Source organism: Jaculus jaculus, chromosome 17, assembly GCF_020740685.1.
Source record: "Jaculus jaculus isolate mJacJac1 chromosome 17, mJacJac1.mat.Y.cur, whole genome shotgun sequence".
NCBI classification, from domain to species: Eukaryota; Metazoa; Chordata; class Mammalia; order Rodentia; family Dipodidae; genus Jaculus; species Jaculus jaculus.
In genome coordinates, this window is record NC_059118.1 from 46,912,339 (window position 1) to 46,925,417 (window position 13,079).

The following is a 13,079-nucleotide window of genomic DNA, read 5'->3' on the forward strand; positions in this document are numbered from 1 at the left end:
GTTGGGATTATAGGTGTACACCTGGCTCTTGATGTGTTTTCCAAAATAGTCAAAGAATGAATAAAAATAATGGCAGTAGAAATGAGGAAATCAGCAATGATACAACTATATGGAAAAACTCTGCACTGAGTTTCATATCTCACTGGAAGACCATGTGGTTTTGGTGGGTCAGCTTCCACACAATAGTACTTCCCTACAGACTTCACATCCTCTCTCTGTTCTTTAGCCAGCTGCTCCCAGCTATCTTTTTTCCCCACCATCGTGAGCCTGAGCTGGTCCTCTCTGGGCTCATCATGGCCAGGCTGAGCGTGGTACACAGTGAGTGAACCATCCACTCCTGGCCTGCCGGCTGCTCACCTACCTCATCTTAACCTCCATCGCAATGGGAAGACTTGCATTTATGCACATCATGGCAGTGAGTGTGCTAAAATCTTCAACATGCATATATTTAGATGTTACATAATTTACATATGTTATTTCTAACACATTATGTATGTATATAATAGCTAAGGGAAAAACTACACAAGTGTATCAGCCTTCTCACACAATTTGAACTAACCAAATATGAAATTAACAAATATACCTCATTTCTTGTTAGTTAATGAAGGTTAATATGACATACTGCCTCTGGCTTTGGAAGTAAAAAGGGGTGTTACTGCCTAATATAGCTGTGAAGAAAGTGTTAATAATCCTTCTCATCAACAGTAAAATTAACTGAACTTTTAAATCCAGATGTTTTAGTTAAAGGATAGCATATCATATCTAAGCAGAGATCAATGTTGGATAACTAGGGAAATGAAGAGTGGTGATTACAGTATAAAATAAAAATAAGACAAAATAAATCAATAAAATAAAAAAAATATTTGTTTTTTAAAAAGTACAGCCAAAGCCAAATTTATGCTGATCTATTTTTACTTACATCACTCTAGATAAATTCTAATAATTCATAAATACTAACAAGAACACCTGCTCTTACAAATAACTGACTTTGAATAAATGGCTCAGGGTGTGAACATGGTAACTGCTTACTTTGATATCACACACACACAAAAGCACAAAAGTATCGCACCTATGGGATGAAGAAATGAACAAGGGACTATCCAGACCCTTAAAGAGCTTATGGCCCTCTTAGCTAGGAACATACTTCCCTCCCTTTGACAAATGGGAGTTATTGCATTTAATAGTAGTAAAAAGTATAACAGAGCTTTGTTTAAAAAGTGGGTATGTTCTCTTGAAAAAGAGCCAATATGTCTCTGCCCCTTTGAAGGCCATCATAAAAGACTCAGTCTGGGCAATGTGAGGACACCATGAAGGGGATTCTGAAATCCTGTAAGAGGAAAAGGTGCCACACTATTATGGAAATCTAGGCATAGATTAATGAGGTGATCATAATGAGAAAAAGGAATCTGTAGGCTTCTGTAGTAGTTTGTTAGAGAACTTTAAATTGTGAACTGTTTTCTAACCTCCCCAGCATGCAGGCTGAATTAAAGACTAGCCCTTTAAAAAGCTGACTGACACCATGACTTAATGCTGGCTGCTAGCAGAGAACTTATTTCTCTTCTTTCTGGTCCCCAGTATTATTGCCCTGTTCAATCTTACAGGGGCCAATTGGCAAATTTAAGGTAGAAGGACTGTATTTGTTCACCTGTGAGTGGTTTGACCTTAGACTTTGCAGAGCACTGTCAGGAAGTCGGTTTTTCCATGCTCTTTACAGTAAACAAAGACAGTGTGGCTGGACTCCAAACGTTACAGAAGGTCACGGACCAAACTGCCTCAAAGACAAAGACCGCTTCCAGAAATTGAAACACAAAATAGATGTAAGCACCATCAACATTCCAAACTGTGCTCTTGCTCATTCTGTGTTTGTTTCAAACAGTGTGACACATGCCCAGCATGGATGCATAATAGAATGAGAACCATTAAACACCAGGTGCTGGAAAACACCTTAAAGGTCATCTGGTCTGATGGCAAATCTCAATTGTGAATGCTGCCCTTTAAATATCTCCTGTGTAATCGCCAGACTTGGAGGGAACCCCTCTAGTGACTGAAAAATTACTGTGCCCTGGCTGTGAGAGTCCTGCCATCTTTTTCTTTATTACTTACTTATTTGCAATCAGAGGGAGAGAGAAAAAAAGTGAGTACATCAGGGCTTTTGCCACTGCAAATGAACTCCAGGCACTTTGTGCACCTGACTTTACGTGGGTACTGGGGAATTGAACCCAGGCAATCAGGCTTCACAAACAAGCAGCTTCACTGGCTGAGCTGTCGCCCTGGCCCCCACCTGCCATCTTTTGAATGCAATAGATCAAGCAGTAAAAGTCCTGAGCCAAAAGACCAAAAGTTAGAGAGAATGTCTACAGCCTTTCTGTTGATCATCCACATTGTAGCTCTCTAAGGACATCTATAATGACATTTCCCCTTTCTGCACACAGTTTCTTTCACCACTTTCCTATGACTTCATGTTCACTGGGCTTTTCATTTCCAGTTGAAGGACACATTCATATTACCAGTAGTTGTAATTGTCTTGTAAACTTGACTGTTGACAAGTGCTAGGAGATTAGGAACGGCTACATCTGCACTTGTTGGTGAGGACTTTTCCAGAGAGAATTAACTCAGAAAGAGGAGCCATTAGTGTAGCTGGTCCCTTCCCGTAGGCTGGAGAACCCATTGGAATAAAGTGGGGAAGGAAAGAGCCACTAGTGTGGGCATTCTCCCCTCTCTGGTCTCCCTGGCTTCACAATGACATGGGCTGGTCTCCTCTGGCACACTTTCCCCATGGTAGACAGAAAGCATGAGCTGAAGAAAGCCTTCTTTAATTTGCTTTCTCAAGTATTTTATCACAGCAACAAAGAGTCTGCCACAGTCATACTTACAAGGTGTGTCACACAAAAGATAACAGGAGGTCGCATGTTGTGACGACCCACACACAGTACAATGGTCCTGTCACTATTCTCATTTTGGCAGAGCATATTTCAATCAGCACAGCCTGACCCCTTTGTTTCTCAATGTTCCTTCTTGCCTGTAGTCACACATAGCCCACCTAAATCTCATAGCTACTATCTTTAGGGAGTGCCTTTGTGCATTTCCTTGACTTGGTCTTAGTCACTACCTATGATTAGACTCACTGGTACTAAAATGTTTAAGAAAAGAAAGTAGTAGGCTGTCTTCAAGGCAAAAAAAATTCCTTATGAATACACAGGAAGATTCAATACATTTGAGGCATGGGGTTTCAAAATGCAGTGACACCTTGGGCTTTTCTACTTCCTAGCATCATAGCCTACAGGATATAAAATAGTCACACCTTGTGGGAAGAGTACTGGACAAGAAACCCAAAGCTCTGGGTTCTGGCACCTGCGTGGCATGGTTTCTTGGCTACCAGATCATAGAAAAGTCATTTATTTTCCTCAAGCTATTGATTTCCCAGCTGCAAAGCGGGACCCTCAACAATAGGCATCATGTGTTTTGGAACTTGCAAGCTATCTGTTTCTGGAGAATTTTAATTACACTTTATTCTAAAATATAATGTCATAAATAAAATAGTAACCTATCACCTCAAGTTTTCCAGGATTTCATCAACATTAAGGTTTTCATTAAATTTTGCTTCCAAATAAGTAAATGTTACATTTATGAATCAAAACATAAATTGTTTCACTTAAAAATATATCTATTAGGTAAATTAAATAAGTCTGACTTAAGCTCCTGGAACCATCTGATGAAATAATTTGAATAGGTGGACAAATTGCAGAGCTTCTTATGGTAAGGAATAAATGTCATCTTATGATATCATCACTTCCTTATAATCCAAATGTCTTCTTAAAATGTCTTTAATTAACTCTACAGAGAAAACCTTTAGTTTGCAAAGATCTAGTTTCTTTTCAATTTTTTTTAGCTATAGCCATGACAATGGAGTTGCTTGGTGTCCATCAGCAGCTCTCACAATGGGGATACTGTCCACTTTCTGGCTGGAGGTGAGGGAATAATAGCATATGGTCACAACATCAGAACACCAGCTCATCATAAGATCTGGATTTATGGGGAAATTAACATGCCGAGGTTCTAAGACAGACATAGCCAGCACCCATAACATTATCCTGCCAGGATAATAGCTCATCTTTTGACTAAGTATTGTGTTAGGCTATGAATTTTTTCTTAGATCAAAAGAACTAAAACTAAAAAATTTGAAAGGTAGGTTTCATGTTCTAAATTCTAGGCCCAGTTTTGGCACAGACTTTCTCTGTTAACTATCCTCTAAGGAACACAGGGGTCCGAGTGTCAAGGTTCTAGTATTCCCTGTTATCAGAAAAGGGTATAATTTATTGGCTTTAAAAGTTCTTCTTTCAATAAGTAAACTCTCTAAATTAGCCCATTTCCTGTTGTTATATCAAGATATTTAGTGCTGAGTGCTTTATAAAGAGGTGCATTTTGCTCACAAATTCTGGTGGCTGGAGGGTTCGTACAATTTGGTGTATATTGCAAACAAGTGTCTTTAGCCAAATCACACTGTGATGGAGAAGCAGAAACGGGCTGCACAAGTGAGGGTCCTCATTTGTAACAGGCCACGCTCATACAAACAAACTCACTCTTTACAATCAGAATTATCTGCTCATTGCTGGCACAAAGCACTCCACCAAAGCAGCTTGTGGGAGGAAAGGATTTATTTTGGCTTACAGACTCAAGGGAGGCTCCATGATGGAAAACAAGGCATGAGCAGAAGCTGGACATCACTTCTGCCACAGTAGGCAGAAACAAGAGCAAGAGTGAGCCAAGCTAACACTGGAAAGCTAGGGCTACACTACCAAGATCCACCCCAGCAATACACCTCCTCCAGCAAGGCTCCATCTCCCAAATTGCTAGTAGCTTGGGATCAAGCATCCAGAACATACTAGTTTATGGGGCCGCTATTTCAAATGGAATTCTACCCATGGCCCCCATAAAGTGATGACCATCCATGAAATAAAATGCAATTCACTCAGTCCAACCATAAAGAGTCCCCATATTTTTTTATCAACCCTAACCCTGTTCAAACATTCACATAGTCTAAGATATCTTCATTGTTAGCCTATAACTACAAAATAAGAATGACCCAGACTAAATGTTCACCCTGTAAAAGATGATACTGGGCATAATAAGGAAAGATTGAAACAAAATGAAATCTAAAACAAATAAGGCAAATAATCAAATTCTATAGCTCCAAGTTTGACATCTTCAACCAGTGACAAAGTCTCTGGAGTTCTAATTCCACCCTTCCAGCTGTGCTGCCTATAGCCCAGAGAACAATCCACCCCAGGTCAGCACCTCTTTTAGGCACCTGTCCTACAGTCCTTGTATATCCAAACTACCCTCAGGTCTACACTGCAAACCACTGCTCATCTATGCCATGGCTCCATGAGGTCTCCACACAGGGAATCAACAAGCTTGCTTCATATCACCCAGTGGCCATTAAAAAAGGGGGGATAGGGAGAGATTGCATAGTGGTTATGGTGTTTGCCTGTGAAGCCTAAGGACTCATATTTGACTGTTCAGATCCCATGAAAGCAAGACACACAAAGGTGAAGCAAGTGCAAGGACACACATGCCCACTAGGTGGCACAAGTTTCTGGAGTTTGATTGCAGTGGCCAGGCTCTGATGCACCAATTCTCCCCCCACCCATAAAATAAAATTTTAAAAATTGCAGAACCAAGGACAGTCTGTTTCTTGCATTTGTTATACTCCCATAGTACCAGGTGGGCTACCAACTCATTAATCTGGGGAGGGGGCTGCAGGGGCAGAATAAAGCTGACTTTGAAGAGCAGGACACTCCTTCAACTTTCAGGCCCCCTACTTTCAAAAGTGTCAACATTCCTATTATTGTCCCAATTCAGAACAGCTGGTCCAATCTGAACATGAACAACTTCTCAATCAATTATACCTGAACAAGGATGTCTCCAGCCTGAAACGTTTATTTCTTTCTGTGCTGTGTCCTTTTGCTTACACCAGTTGATATCCATGCAAAGCAACCCTGCACAAGCTCCCAGGTCACGGGAAGAATGCCATAAGACTCTCATGCAAACTTCCCTTAGCCCAGTCTAGACAAAGCTCTTTCTTCCCTTCATCAGCTAAACTTCGCAGACCACAGTTCTTTTTGCACTTAGGCATTTCAATACTGACTAGTATCGTCCATCAAGCTCTACTTACAGCCTGTCAAGACACCTACTAATCTAAGGTTTCGACTCCTTCCACATTCCTCCTACAAATCTGTTCTAATAGACCAAAAACCACACAGGCAGGTTTCTAGAAGCAACAATTCCACTTCTTGGTTTCAATTTTCTTGTTGCTTTTACTTTCTCATTACTGGCAGAAAGCATGCTGGCACAAATCACATGACCAAAAGCAGGTTGTAAGAGGAAAGGGTTTATTTTTATTTATGGACTCAAGGGGAGGCTCCATGATGGCAGGGGAAATGTGATATGAGCAGAAGCTGGACATCATCTCGATGACAGCAGATGAAAACAGCAGCAGTCAGATGAGCCAAACTAACACAGGCAAGGTAGGGCTAACCATCAAACCCACGACCAGCAACACACCTCTCTGAGCAAAATTCCATCTCCCAAGTTGCCATCAGCAGGGGATTCAAGCATTCAACACATGTGAGTTTATAAGAGATACATAATTAATATCACCACAGTCCCTTCCACAGCAAGTGCCCCAATAATCTAATCACCTTCCTTACACTGTACTTCTTAAGGATTCACCATCTCTTTCCTTTGCCACAGAAAACCAAACTTCCAGCACCAGAAGCCCTGAGGTTCACTGCTCAATTACTGTCTAAAAAATAACACTGTAAGGCTGGAGGGATTGCTTAGTGGTTAAGGTGTTTGCCTGCAAAGCCAAAGGACCCAGGTTCTATTCCCCAGGACCCACATTAGCCAGACGCACAAGGGGGCACACGTGTCTGGAGTTTGTTTGCAGTGGCTAGTAGTCCTGACACACCCATTCTCCCTCTCTCTCTCTATCCCTCTGTCAAATAAATAAATACAAAATATTTTTGGAAATAGTACTGTCCAAGGTATTTACAATCATGTATAGAAATACAGTGCCCAGCCTCTCTCATTCTTAAACTCCTTGTTGCAGCGTCACCAGTGTTTCACTCAGTCTCAAATCCCCACCCAGCTGTCAGGCAAAGCCCTTTCACATTACCCTCAGGATGGGGCAGCCACAGTCATGCCAGCTCACAGTGAGTCTGACCAAACAGCCACAGCTAAACCAGACACTGATGTGCAGATGGACTGATGCTGCATGATATTTTCAAAAGATACTTATGTAACAAATTGTTACAGATGCAAATGTCTAATGCCATTTTATATGAACAAAAGTTATAGACACTTGTTCATTGAGACCAGTGCAATACTTTAAAATGGAATTAGCAAAAATGACCATATCTCCATTCCAGTAGCAACGCAGACATTAGAGAAAACTTGAATATAATTGCAATGGCTATACGCAGGATGCCATGTGCATACACTTATACTACTGACTGCTACAACAGCAAAGCTTTCCCAGGCCACAGAGGAAATGGGCACACACCTAAGACTTTTAGTTTGAAGGAGCCTCCTGTTGAAATATGGCCAGCCTTAGAATGAATGGCTATTTTTGCAGAAACCCAAGATCAGTACTATTGGGTCATAGTGCTCATAGGGACTGCAGAACATAAACAGAAGACAGCCAGAGTAACAAGTCATGAGACACTCGCTTTTCCCAAATTTTCCTCAATACCTCTTTTACACAGAATTCATATCATGGAATTAAGTTTCATGAGGTTTTTCTCAAAAGTTTTGAAAGGTGAGAGAGATTTTAGGTGGTTTTGTTGAGTGAAATGGTGCTCAAATATTGACCTTTGTTCATGGAAACAATTCAGCCAAAGACACAGAATATGTGGATGACTGTATGGTATATACATTTGATTAAGATTACAAAGTTGTCACATATACTAGTAATATCATATAAAATCAAGAATGGCTGGGCAACAGAATTTTCCTTCATAACAGAGTTTGCTTATGGGCTTCTGTCTGATTCTGTTCCGGTGGTGCTGGGCTGAATGGAGAGCTTTGGCACATGACAGACAGGTGCTCCAGTACTACACACTGTGGCCACCTCTTTCGTCATTACTTTGACATGCGGTTTGTTAAGTCACATACACTAAACGTGAACTCACTCTGTGTCCCAAGCAGGCCTTGAATCTGTGATCCTCCTATCTGTGCCTGGCTTGTTGTAAGTGTTGATATTCTAAATTAAGTAGACAAAGATTTATTACTACTGAAGATATTCAAAAACATTTCCTTTTCAAGAATTAAAGTCATTTTCTAAGTATTCCAATATGTGGACATATCAACATAATTGTAGTACCTCTTAGCATGACCTTTGAAAGGAGAAATGTTTATTTCTATAACTATACTAAGAAAACCAAAACAATCTTACTACTTCCAAGTGACTAAGGCCATGAGAAGATATATCTGCCAGTGAGATTTCTTGATACAGTAAATGAGAAAACTTCAGGAAAGAATAATAATAATAATATTGAGCACACAGGCTCTGAGTGCTTTACTGAGTTAGGCACTATTTTTATCTCCACTTTACATGTAGGAAAAATATAGCAACAGAGAAGTTAAGCAACTTGACCATGACCACACAGCCATTAAGGGTGGGAGCCAGGCTCAGTTCTGGCAGTGAGACTCCAGTATTCTGCCAAGTCAAACCATCTGTTCTCTATTTCTTCCATCTCTCTTCCCTTCTCCCTATCTGATCCCAATACTTCCAAACCAAAGCAAAAGTAGATTTCTCTCTCTCTCTTTTGATCTGTTAAGTCCTTCTTCAGGAAGCAATAGGCCACAAAATATAAGTATTGTGGTTTAAATGTAAAATGTCCCCCACATACCTTAAGGATTTATAGCCCAGCCTCGCTGCTTTTGCTTCCCCATTGTGTCTGCAGTGACCAGCCTACTCCTACTGGATGTCTCCCCACCACGGTGGACTGTACCCTTAAAACTGTAAGCCAGAAAATCCCTTCCCTAAGTGCTTTGTTGTCAGCCCCTTGGCTCCAGCAATGAATAGTAACTAATACAACAAGTAAAATAGACAGCATTTCTAATAACACATTTATACTAACAAAAACTGTAGAAATAACATCATATAATCCTTTAAAGAAAATTAGTACCTGGACCAAAAGCTGATAAATTTTCTGAAAACTGAGACAGGGAGTAGGAGAGCATGTTGAGGTACAACTGAAGTGTGTGGGACTGAGTAGAAGCTAGAAGCAGCAGGAAGCCAAACAGAGCAGCTAGCTGACTTGAGAACCTGACAGGTGGCTTTGACAAGCTCACTCCACCAGCAAGATGACAGCAAGTACACACTGAGGGTTCATGGTACAGGTGGACACTTTCTAGGAGAGCTTGAGAAATCACTTCTCTCCCTTTTATAATGCTATTCCTCACATTACAGAGGAAAAAACAGAAATCAAATCACAAGGCTTAATAACTAATTGAGTCATGGTTGGTACTTGACTCCATTGGCCTCTGATGCCAAGAGATGCTAGTCATAGTTCAAGGTATCCCATAAATCAAGAAGGAGGTCTGAGCAGACAAACAGGGTCAAGTCCAGTATCAGGCTCATTCCAAGCATCACCACTGGGCAGTCTGGGAACACAGGAACACAGGTCCGAGGGGCTCCTCTTGCTCTGTGGTTGTAGGCATTTGCCTTGGGACGGCTGGAAGTCAAGACCACTGCTGACTGGGACTGGAGTTGCCTGGATCATCTCACAGCAAATAGGCAAAAATCAATGGATACAAAGCCTTTTGAGAATGAGTCAGGATATATAAATAAATAAGTAACCATAGAGCTAGAGCCTTGATAAAAATTGAAAACAAAAGAATTGAAGTAGTTACAAGAAAGTAAAATGAAAGCCAGATGAACTGGTGCAAAGCTGGGGACAGAGCCCCATCTGTGGTGGAGAAAGGATGACAAGCCACAGGAAACAAGATGGGGAGTTCTGGATGATAAAACTGTTCATGGGATAGAAGAACTGCCTGTTTTATGTAAAGCTCCAAATAGCTAGATCACAGTGGACAGTCACTCAAATAATGTCTTCATAAAGCAGAGCATTATTGAGAATAACTCAATTGACAGGGTCCTGAAGGCAACCAATGGTTGATAGCCTGTCAGGGAAAACAGAATAGTAATTATAGAAAAGAATCATATCCTCAGAAAAACAAAAGTTAATCAGACTAAGCTGGTGAAGTCTGTCCTACAGACATACAGTCTGGACTTAGGCTCTCAAAAATACCTTTTTATTTTATGCCAATTTGGTTAAGCTAATTTAATGAAATTTTTCATGTTACCTTGAAAGTAGATATACTATGACTCATAGTTCCTGACTTTCTTAAAGAGTCTTAAGAAACTAATAATCACAGAACATGGAATTATATATGAATCCACATATTTCCAATAACTTTTCAAAGAATTAAATTATGACATAATAGATTTAAGTCCACAGAAGAAAAACCAACTATGACAGTTGCTTTAAAAACATCTGAGTTACTATCATCAACTTGAAGTCATACTTAATAAAACACAAAACTGATAAACAAATTTCATTGATGAGCACTTAAATTGAACTTATTATACAATATAACCTTTAGTGAAATTTTACAACCATTTCACATATACAATAACAAAGTACAAAGACAGTAAGGATCATTAATTTTCTCATTTTCAATAATAAAGGAGTCATCCATACAGCATCAATAAAAATCGAGTCCTTACTCAGTGTCATGGCGTGAACGTGACTATCCACCACAAGTGTCTTAAATATTTCATTCCAGGACGGTGGTACTGCTTTGGGAGATTGTTGAGCCTTTAGGAGGTGGAGCCTTGATGGAGAGGGTGGGTTACTGGAGAGCCTAACTTAAAGTTTCTTGGCCCAGCCCCTCCTTTCCAGTCTCTGCATCTTGGTCTGTCAAGATTTAAGGAGCCTCACTGCTGGGAACTCTGTCATCATGACTTCCCATCATGATGTACTGTATACATTAAACTACGGACCACCATAAACCCCTCTTCCCTTAAGTTGCTTCTTGTCAAGGATTTTGCTACAGAAATAGGAAAAATAACTCACATGCTTATGTTGCCTCATTTATTTATTCTTTCCCCCCCTAATGTCCTTTTACTATTCTAAGTGAGAACTTAAGCTACCATATTACATTTACCTGTCATGTGTGAGAGTTCCTCAGACTTTCCTTGTTTTTGATCATCTTGACAGCTTTGGGGATATTAATAGTTCATATATTTTACAGAAAGTCCTACAACTTATCTTGTATGTTTCTTTGGCTTTGACTAGAAGCAAAGGACATTGGGAGGCAATGAGACATTCTCAATTCTCATCATGTTGCAAGAATATTTACCATCCATGTGCTTATGGTACCAAACCTTGCTCTGTTAGTGATGGTAGTATTTTTCACCTTTTGCATGGTCAAGTTTCTTTGCCCCTCAAGTCCTGAAAGGAAGTCACTATATGCACTATACAATATTAGAATGGTAACTTGCACCAGCCCTTAAAATCACTGCTTTACTCCTTTTACTTCAGAAACTAGCAATAAATCTATGCTCCATCAATATCTAGCCTTTGCTCTCATACTACTCCTGAGTGGGTTTTCTTACTTCTCTGCTACCCTGGGCCTTCTCTCCTAACTCCATCTGCCATGTGTCTCTTGTTTCAGGCACTTCATCCATGTTGGTTTTCCACTTGCAGATGTTCTACATTATGCCAAATACCTCCCCTCTTCATCTACTTTCCAGCCTGGAAAAGACATTCAATAAATGCATTCTGGAGAGATGGCTTAGCAGTTAAAGTGCTTGCCTGCAAAGTCTGAGGGCACAGGTCCAATTTCCCAGTACCCATGTAAGCCAGATGCTCAAGGTGGTGCATGCATCTAGAGTTCATTTGTAGTGGCTAGAGGACCTGACATACCAATTCTGTGTGTGTGTGTGTGTGTGTCTGTGTCTGTCTGTCTGCCTCGTTACCACTTTCTTTCTCAAATAAAATATTTAAAAGAAAGATGTTCAATAAATGGAGTCTGATTAGAAAAATTATGTTCAAAATGCATAGTAAACCACATAACCTTGTGGATACCAGTATTATTTTGGCTAATTGTTTCAATACACTGTATTTGGTCATCAACATATTATGTTATCAATATAAATTTGAATCATATTTAAAGATATTATAGTATGGCAGTCACATTTTTCTATCAAGGTACATATTAATCACTTATACAAATATAGAAACATATTCAGGTGCCATTTTATTTTGTGTTAAGAGTATCTTCAAATAAATAGACACCTGTATTTAGCTTGCCAATTATCTCTCTCCTACTGAGCAAACACAGAAAGCCAAATTCTAATCAGGATGCCAATCTATTCATTTACAGTGAGTAACTATTCATTCACCTGACATTTCTATCAACCAATGTACATTTTCACCCCTTATAAGCTCCTTTACAGACTGGTGAGCTATAACTAAAATGTAAATGGGAGCAGAATATGGAACAGTGGCTTCCACGAACATGTCTTCTGAATCCAGATCATTCTTCCCCAGTTTACCTCTCCACCAAACCACAGACTCATGACCACAACAGTTACCTTTGGAATTTTCCTCTCTATAGTTTCTTAGTCACTGGTTATATTTATATAGCCTTTTTCAAACATGATATAACATTCAGATTATGTTTCTGATTAGCAAATTATAGTTACTTTCAAGTCCTGTCTGATTTTTAATACATTGATTAGCATCTAGGAAATTTTGAGGTCTTTTGATTATAGAAGAATTTTAGTCATAGAAAACTTTTGGTTATCTCACACTTATAACAAAGTAAGTTCAATTTGTGGGGCATTTAATTTAACTCTTAACAGGCTCTCTTATATCCATATTATTAGGGCAGACATTCTAAGTATGCTCAAAGATCAAGGGCATTGTTTAAACAGCTTTAAGGAATCAGTATAGGGACCAACAATTTGGACCTTTGGTTGATCTATAAGAAATGGACCCAACTAT